Source organism: Nematostella vectensis, chromosome 6 (assembly GCF_932526225.1).
Source record: "Nematostella vectensis chromosome 6, jaNemVect1.1, whole genome shotgun sequence".
In the NCBI taxonomy this organism is placed as follows: domain Eukaryota; kingdom Metazoa; phylum Cnidaria; class Anthozoa; order Actiniaria; family Edwardsiidae; genus Nematostella; species Nematostella vectensis.
The window spans coordinates 4270032-4282243 of NC_064039.1; the positions used below are offsets into that span (position 1 = coordinate 4270032).

The 12212-nt window shown below is 37.6% G+C and overlaps 1 protein-coding gene and 1 long non-coding RNA gene across 6 annotated transcripts in view; one reads left to right on the forward strand and one right to left on the reverse strand.

The window, feature by feature from the left end:
• LOC5502646 (octopamine receptor) overlaps window positions 1-10177 on the reverse strand; it is a 28557-nt gene extending 18380 nt beyond the window's left edge. For 2 of the 5 annotated variants that reach the window (XM_032370946.2, XM_032370938.2), the window contains exons 1-2: window positions 1682-1824; window positions 1284-1373 (exon numbers count right to left, since the gene is read on the reverse strand). The gene's annotated coding sequence lies outside the window, so the exon portion shown is untranslated. Of the gene's footprint in view, window positions 1-1283; window positions 1374-1681; window positions 1825-4089; window positions 5334-9851 lie in introns of those variants that run through there. The other 3 variants (XM_032370939.2, XM_032370941.2, XM_048728549.1) reach the window with 3 other exon arrangements.
• Window positions 1848-2963, forward strand: LOC116610185. The gene is made up of 2 exons (XR_004293253.2): window positions 1848-1957; window positions 2780-2963. It is a non-coding gene; the product is annotated as an uncharacterized LOC116610185 (long non-coding RNA).
• Window positions 10178-12212: the final 2035 nt, after the last annotated feature.

A 12212-nucleotide genomic window follows, 5' to 3' on the forward strand; every position in this document is an offset into this window, starting at 1 on the left:
GCGAAGACTGTTCTCCATTTGCCGATTTACACACCGATGCTTTGAAACTTATACATATTTTATATGAGCTTGGCAGGCGGCGAGATCGTTACCTTGTCCATTCACTATTGCTTTTGCTCATAAACACTTTAACACAAACAAGAAACGAAACAACTATTTGAGCATAAGCCTTAGGTGGCTAATCATGTAGATTATTGAACTGAAAACCAAACAAAAAATAGTTAAACGTTTTTAAAAGTAATGCAATCAAGGAGTTGGTCAAATCAAAGAGTATTTTTTAGCATGCACGCGTAATATGTTTCCCTGCTAACAGAGGCCTCTTTTCTCTGTATTTCGCTAAGCGCATGCGTGTTCGTTTCTAAACGACCGCGCTTGACGTGCCAAAACCCGTACCATCGCGCGAAAGCTGTCAATATGCTAATATGTTTTGCATGGGTTTAGTCGCAAATTATGAATCAAACTCCGGTTAGTTTTCCTCTTCGAAAAAAGAAAACAACTGTTCAATATCAATCACCTGAAACGTCACTGAAAAGATTGAACAGCAAACGCAGCAAAGACGAGTTTTGTCTTGTTTGTGGGATACATTTCAAGACATCTGGGCAGGCGAGTTTTTTCGATGTAAATATCGCACAGTTGGACTCGAAGAAATTGTTACAAAATTTTTTGGTAAACTTAGATCAGCTAATTCCAGAAGAATATGCTGCAAAACCTGTAAACGGGAGATTAACTCGTTAGTCAAAAGAGAGAAAATTCTGAATGAAGATAAGGCATTGAATGGCTACTTTTATAATTCGTCGCGTGATATTTGTACGGAGGACGACGTTTCGAATGCGGGCTTATTATCCCGCAGCGGATATACGCTTCACGCATGCTCTAGTCATTGTGGGCTCAAATAGTGGCCAGTAATTAATTAACGGAGCATGCGCTCTGGATCTCCCGTCCACGATCGTGGACGGCGGTTTTATCAAACGAATTTGCGACCCATGGCAGAGGTCTCTTTTCCTCGCGAACGCCAGCCCAGCGAAATACAGAGAAAAGAGGCCTCTGCTAGCAGGAAAGTAATATGTCTAACTCGCTGATAATTTCAACCATGTTTTAAAATCAATTAAATTATATTCTAACAATTTCTGTACTTTTACGAAAAAAGGAAAATAATAATAAAGACATTAATGGCCATGATTTTTTTAATAAGGCCAAATATCGCATGCTTCGTTAACATTTCCTGAGTTGAGGTTAAAACTCTTTCTATTTATCATTTACCCTAGGTGTATTAGAACTGTTACCTTAAATAGCAAGCGATGTAAAAAGTAGACGTTGCTCCGTGTCAAACAGCTTTGTGTACCACGTTCGCTTGGCTCGCTGGTAGGCAGATCCTATATATATATATATATATATTTTTTTTGGACAGTCTTGTATAAGCTCCTAAAATATCAAGTTCAGCGATGGCTGATGCGTGTTAATGGCTAAACAGCTTTCGATCTCACAGCACGCTTCGTTTTGGTGTGAGGCAAAAGCAAAAAAAAACCTTACTTACTACCACAGGAAGACCGAAATTCAACGTCTCTTTCTTTCGTTGGATTGGACAGACAATCCCAATTCTAATCTCTCCAGTAAAACGATATTCCGGATAAAAGCATGGTATCTTCTCAAACATTTAAATTCATTTTGGGAATACGCTTACTTTGAGCTCGTTGTTGTACTGGTGTTTTCGAACGTTATCAGATGAACATAGCTCTTCGCGTGAAACTACATCTCATCTAGCCTCGTCCATTTGCTTCTCGGCGGGCCTATCGCGCTCTACATGGCTATGACGTCACTGGCCCTTTCTGCTCTCACTCCCGAGAAGCCTGGCAGATTCTTCCAAAAGCGCCACAAATGGCGTCTATCCCTTTGAGTGAAGCGACGTCATTTTTGGCAGCCCTAAAAAACATGCTTTTCTATCATCAAAGCTGTAAAGGTACATTTATTTTAATAAGGTATCTATTATTCAAGATATTCAGACTGTAAGATATGAAAAATATGTTGATTTTCTGCGTGAAATAGGCAATATTTGAGAGGATACTTACCAAAATTTAACAACTCGCTCGAATCCCTTGTTATGAGAGCGGCATCATGTTTGGCACAAAGAAAAACAGCTTTACGTAATCTTCCAAATGATAAATGCTCCTTTTTTTATAAATTGGCTATAAACAATCGCACTGTGGCTTAAGACACCAATTTAGTAAAGCTTTCGAAAATTAATTCGCATTTTGCGACTCCACTTGAGTTCTAGTAGAGGTCAAAGAACGCTTTTTTCTTTTCAACAGATGATTAACAATTTCACGTAAACTTTGTTAAAGCATACAAGGAACTTAAAAGTTATATCCCTTGTGTAGCTTTTAATGCATTGTCAAAAAACCCATTCATGTTATTGTTGTCACAGAGTTTGAATCCAACTTTCATGCATATTGCCTTTGCTATGTGAGATATTACTTATTTATATCTAAGGCCCCAACACTCTTTGATTACCAGCCATTGAGACTAATGATTTATACATTGATACTAATCGACCAAATAACTTTCTCACTGTAAAGATGGAATATATTTTCTATATTCATTTGAAATTTATTGTAAACATAGCTAACCATTCAGAAGTTATGATTCGAAAAAAGTATTGTAAGGTATTTTATATAGAGACATCCCTTTTATTCTGAAACTTACTGTAATCTGTAAATTAAATACAACATATAAATACATGCAAAGGGAAGTGTATCCTATAAGCATATTTTCTTTTTTGCAGAGTAAGAAATACCACATTGTCTTCATGGATCAGCAACTGGATATCCCACCGATTATAAGTCACCAAGACTTGCTGCCAAAGTCATTACAGCAACATTCGAGCCAAGAAGTCCAAACATCATTTAAAAATATGCACATGAATGCTGTTAAGTTAGATGATAACTTAAATAAAGCCCTGCAACAAATTTCATTGTGTGCAGAGGGACATATTAGGCTGAAGCACATACCTAGGCACATATATTGAAAAAAAAATATATTATTTATTTAGGTGGTGGTAGGGGGGGTGGGAGAAGAAGGTGGAGAGATTTTGCAAATATAAAAGAAAGAAAGATGGAGATGCTCAACCCTTAAGACAAAACGTCATTTTACAGCTTTTTCCAACCATTACAACAACAAATAAACTCAAAGGAATTTCAAGGGCCCGACCACATTCAGTACGCCATTCTATTTTATGAAAATGGGGGAAAACACAATGCAATAAAATTCTTGCAAATCGATTTAAAATGGAATCTTAAAAATAAAACAGACCAACGCTGGATATACAGAGGAATCAACACCAACACCCCATCATCAAAAAATAAGCAATGTCTGTGTGGCTTGCTACGATCTCGGGGGTGGGGGGGGAGGGGTGGTGGTGGACCAAGGTACCAAAGCTTGCTGTCACAAGTTTCGTTGGCTCTTGGAAAGAGATTGGACTTAGGTCTATGCGCATGCGCAGATAATCCTCCCTTCTCACTAACTAACAGGTTAACCGCTGTCTCTGTATTTTTTCTAATAAACGTAGTGCAACTAATTTGATTAATGCGAAGACTGTTCTCCATTTGCCGATTTACACACCGATGCTTTGAAACTTATAAATATTTTATATGAGCTTGGCAGGCGGCGAGATCGTTACCTTGTCCATTCACTATTGCTTTTGCTCATAAACACTTTAACACAAACAAGAAACGAAACAACCATTTGAGCATAAGCCTTAGGTGGCTAATCATGTAGATTATTGAACTGAAAACCAAACAAAAGATAGTTAAACGTTTTAAAAGTAATGCAATCAAGGAGTTGGTCAAATCAAAGAGTATTTTTTAGCATGCACGCGAAATAAACTCGCTGATAATTGCAACCATTAAAATCAATTAAATTATATTCTAACAATTTCTGTACTTTTACGAAAAAAGGAAAATAATAATAATAAAGACATTAATGGCCATGATTTTTTCAATAATGCCAAATATGGCATGCTTCGTTAACATTTCCTAAGTTGAGGTTAAAAATCTTTCTATTTATCATTTACCCTAGGTGTATTAGAACTGTTACCTTAAATAGCCAGCGATGTGAAAAGTAGACGTTGCTCCGTGTCAAACAGCTTTGTGTACCAAGCTCGCTTGGCTCGCTGGTAGGCAGATCCTGAATATATATATATATATATATTTTTTTTTTGGACAGTCTTGTATAAGCTCCTAAAATATCAAGTTCAGCGATGGCTGTTGCGTGTTAATGGCTAAACAGCTTTCGATCTCACAGCACGCTTCATTTTGGTGTGAGGCAAAAGCAAAAAAAACCTTACTTACTACCACAGGAAGACCGAAATTCAACGTCTCTTTCGTTGGAAAGGACAGAACAATCTCAATTCTAATCTGTCCAGTAAAACGATATTCCGGATAAAAGCATGGTATCTTCTCAATCATTTAAATTCATTTTGGAAATACGCTTACTTTAAGCTCTTTGTTGTACTGGTGTTTTAGAACGTTATCAGATGCACATAGCTCTTCGCGTGAGACTACATCTCATCAAGTGAGCTCTCGCTCACGGCCTTGCTTAGTCCAGACCTTGGACTCTCTTTGCGCTCGACATTCTGGCTCGCGTGAAAGAGGGTCCAGTATTTATTGCATGCGCATGCGCGAAAATACACCGCATATATGCGGTGTGGCCTGGTTGCCTAGTTCAAGATGGCTGCGAAAGGGACGAGCGAGGTTTTTTTATTAGAATTAATACGCTGATTTTGGTCGTGGGTAAATACTTGATTGTCAATCTTTTCTGAGAACAGGACAGATGATAATTAGAGTCTGGAAAATATGTCAATCAAAGAGCTTTTCCGTTTTCGATATTTTCACGCGCGCTTAAGCCAATAGCGTCATTTTAAACGAGCGCGCGCTTTTTTTGGAATTTGATTTTCAATCACGTTTTATCGCGTTTTTATAGAAAACAAATCCCAAGCAGTTCGCTGATATTCCTTCACACGTACAAAACATTCTTTTCAACTTAGCGATGATCGATTTTCGGAGCTCTGCACTCGACAAGGTCTAGCGGGAATCCGCGCTCGTATTTCAACTTTTGCCGTGAAGATCGCTGGTTGGTACATGTTCGCGCATGCGCATGCAATAAATACTGGACCATCTTTCACGCGAGCCAGAATGTCGAGCGCAAAGAGAGTCCCAGGTCTGGACTAGGCCTTGCTGACCGTTAAATTCATGGAGCTAATTCAATCGTTTATCATTCGTGCACGAGCGAAAGCAACTCTAGATGAGGGAAACAAACCCTGTCGGCATGACACCGCGCGATACAAAAAAATTCTTTAATCAACGACGAAGGCTGGGATACTAGCGAAAGTATATCCCTTTGACAGTCAATATATTTGTTTTCGTTATTCCATATTTGTTTCTTTTCATTCTTTATTAGACTAATAAAAACTATTTCCTTTCCTTTTCGCCTCTGGCCAAATATTAAACTTTATTAAACATTTCCTTTGTCTTGTACTCTTCTACTGTGATTGAACAATCTCAAAACAATGATTTCCTTCGTTATTTTCGCTATTGTCCATCCATATTTACTTATTTTTATTCCTACTAAATCCCATATCTCTCATTTGTGTTTTTTTTCTTTTTGCGTTTACTTTAATAAGATCAAATTTCTTTGTCATTGTTCTTTATGTTAACAATCAATGCACTAAATCTTGCACCGGGTGTTTCATCGACGACATTATATTTTATGCAGGTCACGCAGTGTATTCTATCGTAAATGAAAATTTCACTATTTTATTCCTCCTTTTACATCTAGCCCTTTCCATAGAACTACTTTAGGAAAATGTCTTTTTTAAACTAAAAATGTTCTTCTAGCAATTTCATCATTTTCATCGTGGTCATTTTCAAAGTCGTCTATCTCAAACGTAGAAAAATAGATTTCGTGTCATCTAATGGGATTCTGTAACACCCCGAGGTTAAAACAAGCTGAAGTTAAAGAGATTAATTATAAAACACTGCGAGATTTCATTTCCTTAGATGTGTTTTGTGGGGCCAACTGTGTAAATACAAAAACTAGTGCTGTCTTAGTGAGGATAGTCGGTTAGGTAGACACGAATCGTGTGGGTTCACCTGTGTTTGGTACAAAAACGTTACCATGTCCTGCGCACGCCTGAGTACCGCCCAGGTGATACAACAGTCACGATATAGAGCTAAAAATAACTCTAGGCCATTGGTTGGGCCAAGGACCCGGATGGACCCTGACTTTAAACCTACTGAAAAAGCAAATTTCATTAGTAATTATCATAATCCAAGCAAAACTTATGATAACTGATTATTCTACAATTATTACAAAAAAATTCATAAAGACCACAAATTTTAGCTTTCACACTCTCTGCACTATCTTTTCACTTCGGACCCGTTTTTCGTTGCCATAGATTCAGTTATTTGGCCTTCCCGTTTTCCCCTTTATGAACTCATGATAAAATCCGAGATTCTCGGGCTGAAACAGCGGAAGGCTACAAAAATGGCGTGTGTTTTAAGAAATAAAAGGGGTGAAGAATACAGACAAAACCGAAGTATTATCACAAGTATATCCAGTCCCTCCAATAAGCCCCTTTCTGAAACCATCATAGGCACCGCGGCCTCACCACTTTTTGCGACATAGAAACAAGTCAAATAAACTATGATGTATTTCTTTTTCGTTTTTCAATATGATAATTTTTTTCAATTGTCAGCCCCCGTTGTCGATACAAATTGTTTATTGCAATCTTTGGACAGTTTAATCTTGCAACGTGTGAAAAACACATGCATGTGCGAGTCGGAGATTAATGAGAATTAAAAATTGTCATTTTACTATGTGCGCAGATGGTAAATTACCTGCTTTGAGATTTACAATAGTTTACTATATATTACGAAAGTGATTAAATGGCGACTCGGAAATAATGAGTCCGTTTGAAAGTGGGCTTCTTTATCATCACAGCGGAGACTATATACTTGATGGACTTTGATTTTGAATAAAAGCAACCAAGTTATACTTGGTCGAAGCTCCTCTCACTGGGTTGTACATTCGAACGTTCATCTTTTTTGACGGTGATGAATCATAAAAGTAATAAACTATCTCTAAAACAACCCCATTAATCACAGGTTCAAGTAGGAACGCTTTCATCAATGTGTTATGTATCTTTTCCAAGGGAGCATTGGACTATTTCCCTTGACACGAGAGCACCCATTGTTTTATGGTAGAACGAGAGGGCATAAAAAGGTCATAAGAGAAAAGAAAACGCTAAAAAAATTGTGGTGCAGGAATCATAAATGTGCCTTGCTTGGGGAAGCGAATCTTAGACTCAAGATATTGCCTGATAGCTTAAAAACAAGTCCGAAGATAACATATAAGGGTAAGGATTTCCAAAAACTTTTAAGATAACAAACTTCGCAGTTATATAACGTTGGGATTTTAGGAGCTTTCATTGATGACATTTTCATTAATTTAGGCGGGGTTTTGTTTCTTGTATGGACTACAGAAACACGCGATAGAATGTTAGAGGCGGACCCTAATGATATCATTTTAGCCAAGCAAAAAGGGGGAAAAGACTGTTCGGAACAGATTTTATTATATCCAGAAACTGGTTATTTTGTGAGGGCAAAATAAGATGAGTATTTTTGGATTTTGGATAATTAGCCACGAAAAATTACGAAAACCGACAGGAATGATGTGCTATATTATGACCCTGAACAGCGGTATAGATATTTTTATGAGTTGTATAGCTAAATGTTTTAGACGAAGTACAAAGACGTACTTAAAAATCTCCCCCGGTGCTTAAGTATATATAGCATTCATCAAATCAATCTATGACAATGACCGGCTGGGGTTTTAACCCGAAGCTTATAAACATTTCCTTTTTATTCTTTTCAAATCAATCTACACTGATAAACAATCAAAGAATAACTGTGATCTATCTCCGGTGGTTGGATATTACTACTTTATTACGAAATCTTCGGCTGACACGTAGCAATTTGAACAGAGAATATCCTTAAAAAAACGGGACAATTAATACTCAAAAAGGCTAATTTCCTTCTTGAGCCTCGTCTCAAGTATCTGTAAATGCACCAAGGCACATAACCACCCCCTCCACTCCCCCCCAAACCAACCCCCCTCTCTCGAATACGCAGTTATCAAATAATTCAGGACTTTTAGGGCTATTAATAGACCGTTTTCACGATGTTGCGCGCATACAAAATGCCACAGATTGTTGGTTCACAGCTGATCCAAAATGCGGACGAAGGGGAATGTGACTCCAAAACTCCGCGAAAAAAGCACTCTGGCAGCATTTTCTATAGCTTCGTCTGTAAACTCCACTTTGTACGCAATTTTAGATCAGCGATGGCCCGCCAGTCTGTGGCATGGCGATCAAAGTTTACATGAGGTCTTCAGATTCAAAGTATTTTCCGTATGTAAGGCTAGAGGGGCATGAGACATTTCTGCGCATGCGCAGGCTCACAACACGTGACTAAGCTTCAATATCGTCCCCAGTTCCCAGAGCTCACGTCTGTGGTGTACTCTTAGAACGAGATTTACTAAAATTTTGGTTTTGCGCGCTCACCAGTTTAGGAAGATCCTATAGTTGATAGATTTGATAATTCTTTATATTTTCTTCTATCAAATGATTTTCAGTTTGTATGGATAGCAAAAGCTGTGTGTTTTGATCAACATTCGGAAAATGTCTGCTGGCATCGTCGAGCCATTTGTGACGTGGATCGAGATGTCAATCAAAATACACGAGAAAATATATAAATTGTAACACAAAACTCTTTATCAATATTTCTTGGTATTGTCGAACTTTAACGAATTTAAGGAAAGTGCTTTAGATTTTCCCACCAAAACTGGAAATGATACCCTCAATTCAATCCCCTTTTGCTCCAATAAAATGAGACATATCAAGAAAATTTAGCCAAAAATTGTCGTTTTTGACAAACGCGGTCACTTCCATATAAGAAAACTAATATATTCTTTATTTGGAAAAACTGCATGATTCTTGTCATTTTTAAGGTTGCCGTACCGCAGGTGCTTCGTAAACTTTATGACTTGTAATCAGAAGAAAAAACAGTGACTGTGACCATATTTAGTCAATGGAGAAGGTCTCTCACAAGAAACAAAGATTCCTCGTTACCAGACCCCCAAACGACAACGTTTTCTTCATACGGGTCAGTTGTCATAGCTCAGGGCCGTAGCAGGTGGTGGGGCATTGCCCCCCCCCCCCCCAATATTTAAAAAAATTATAAGGAAATGACAAGTAGGGCGTGGCTGTACCCCCACAACTTTCTTCACGATTCTGTACCGTGCCTCCCCCCCCCCCCCCCCACCCAATATTTCGAGGCCGTAGTAAAAATACAATTCCCTTTACAAAAAGAAATAAGCGCTCAACCTCTTGAACTAGTACCCGGCCAACATGTCCCCTTGCTATTTTACGGTATTCTACCACAAAGATTATGAAATGAAATTTTTTCGACTGCTTTTAAGTAGATCCGATTTTAGGGGCCATGGAGGCGCCCTCTTTTCCCAGGCAACACCTGTTCATAATTGACCATTGACTATCAAGACTATCGGAGAAAAAGTGAGACCCTACCCTTCAAGAATTTACATTCTGCGAAATATTACTCTCAAATAACTTTTATCCACACTGTAATTTTGCTCGATCGAAGACTGAACAAAACCACCTCAAAAAGAAATGTCATCAAACTCACACAGATAATACTAAATCAAAGGGAAATCTTACTTAAAATGTCGACAAGGAGTATTTTTTAGCAATCATCATGTCTGAGATATTAAGACGTTCTTACCCTATTTTTGTCGCTGTTGACTTTTGAAGGTCTAGTCACACAAGTGCGATCACAGTGCCACGCGGCGCAATGCCGCCCTTGAAAACGCGCAGTTAATGTGATGTTTGAGTCCACTGGGCTACTGCATTTCTTCAGTAGGATATATAAAACCAATTACAGCATACAGCTTCCGGGAGTGGGCGCATTTGTCCTTAGCTTGCGGATAAACAAAATTCAATCTAATTCAGGTGATATGTAAAATAGGCTAGTTTTCCTGAAATAAAACTGTCCTGAAATAATTAAAACTCTTAACATGGGGGTTCATGCTAGGCCTTACCCATTTGTCAAGACAGCAAGCAGTGAACTATGGATCATAATTGCCTTGTTTTGAATTCTTTTCTTAGCATGTAGACAACACTCCGTGTGAATGCGTATGTAAAAGCCACAATTCCTTATCGTTTAACCACTAGCAACATATCTCCCTCTGTGTTTTTGAATCGTTTCTCCCCTAACACAAAAGAGTTTTAAAAACCTCATATTTTTAGACTGTCAAATTATACAAAGAAAGATGTGTTACTTTGGGCTAAAAAAAAATATTAAATATTCGTTCGTTCGTTTCTGATAGTTTATTGCACGTTTAGTAATTTAATTTGCTGGCGGGCCCCATCACTGTCCCCTGGCAAGAAAATATTTGATATTTCAAAAGTAATCCATTTGAATCCAGTTCATGTTTATATATAATGGCAGAAAGCTTTGGCTTATCCAAGTTGATACTTCCGTCCTTCAAGGGCAAAATAAAATGGTATTTGCTTAAAAATACTCGACAGGAAAGGGAAAACCACGAACAAGATGAAGTCTTCGTATTTTTATACAAAATACATACGTCAACCTTTAATTACCTTTTCTCACTGACCAGAATGGCAAAGAAGGTATTAATACTTTTGTTATGGACAAATAAGCTTTAAGACGAAGATATGATTTGCCTAAAAATACTCGACAGGAAAGGGAAAACCACGGACAAGATAAAGTCTTCGTATTTTTAGACAAAATACATACGTCAACCTTTAATTAGCTTTTCTCACTATAATGGCAAAGAAGTTATTAATACTTTTGTTTTGGACAAATAAGGTTTTTGAGGAAGATATAATTTTTCCTCTATGATTAAAGAAAATGGTAAGTATGTTTGATTGGCAGTTGATTCATTTGTAAAGTTCAACAAAAGAACAGTTGCAAGCATGGTGTATTCATCGCTGAGAATGTGGTTTACCTCAGTCAATGCACTAAAATCTAAAGTGCCGCCCGTAGATCACATGACCGGCCAATCAAAAAAGTATAAACTGTTTTTCATAAATGAATGTAATGCAGATCATGATGCAGTTGATCTAGAAAAAGTTGCCCACATTCTGAACATTTTATTCGCTTTTCGCGCGCGTAAAATAACAAGTGTGTTAAAGTCTTTTATATTATAAGCAGAATCAGAATCAGGAATAGCTGAAAAAAAATTCAAAAACATTAAAACTTATAATTTTGAAGAGTAACGAGAAGTCAGGTAGAATGTTGGAAAAAGACGAAGCGACACACAAGAAATGTGAGTTATTCGGGCTTTAAGTTCTAGTGATCCGGTGAAAATGACACCTAGGTTAACCGAACAAAGTTAGAGAGAACGATGGGTAGCTCAAGCTCAAGCCACCCGAGTTCAAGTTTGCGATTTTTTCTCTGTAAAGCTTTTATGATGCATGTCACATGTTACACGAAAACACGTCACGCCATGGCACACAACACGCGCAGACTGTCACGTTACACGCAAACATATTAATAACGTCAGACTTTACACGAGGACCGAGCAACCGTCGATGTAGAAGTATAAGGATTAAGACTAATGAGGGGATAAAATATATTGGGTACATTTATTTCGAAAAAAATAAAAATAAAAAATAAATAAAATCTAAATCTAAAAAAATGTCGTGGATACAATTAATAAAGCGTCAGTTAATTTTCCACTTTGTTGCATGTACAACTACGTGAAAGAGATACCAAAATCAAGTCCAAGGTTAAGGCAGACTTTGAGCCGGCCCCCGACTAGGACAAAGGAATAAACTCAGTTAATTAGCGAAAATGATTGTTTGTTGATTGCTTGTGATACCCGACAAAATGATAACAAATCTAACGAAAGTTTAAAAGCAACATCATTCATCATGTCAACATTACTGTGTACTAGCTTTACCGCCTTTATGGGACTGAAGATGTTTTAGGGACGTCTAAAAGTAATAAAAAAAGATTAGGTGAAAATGGTAATGGAATATCATTTGCACATAAAATCTCGGAGACTGGGACGTGTCCCCATTGGAAGGTAACCATGCGCATGCGCAAAAAATTATGTAA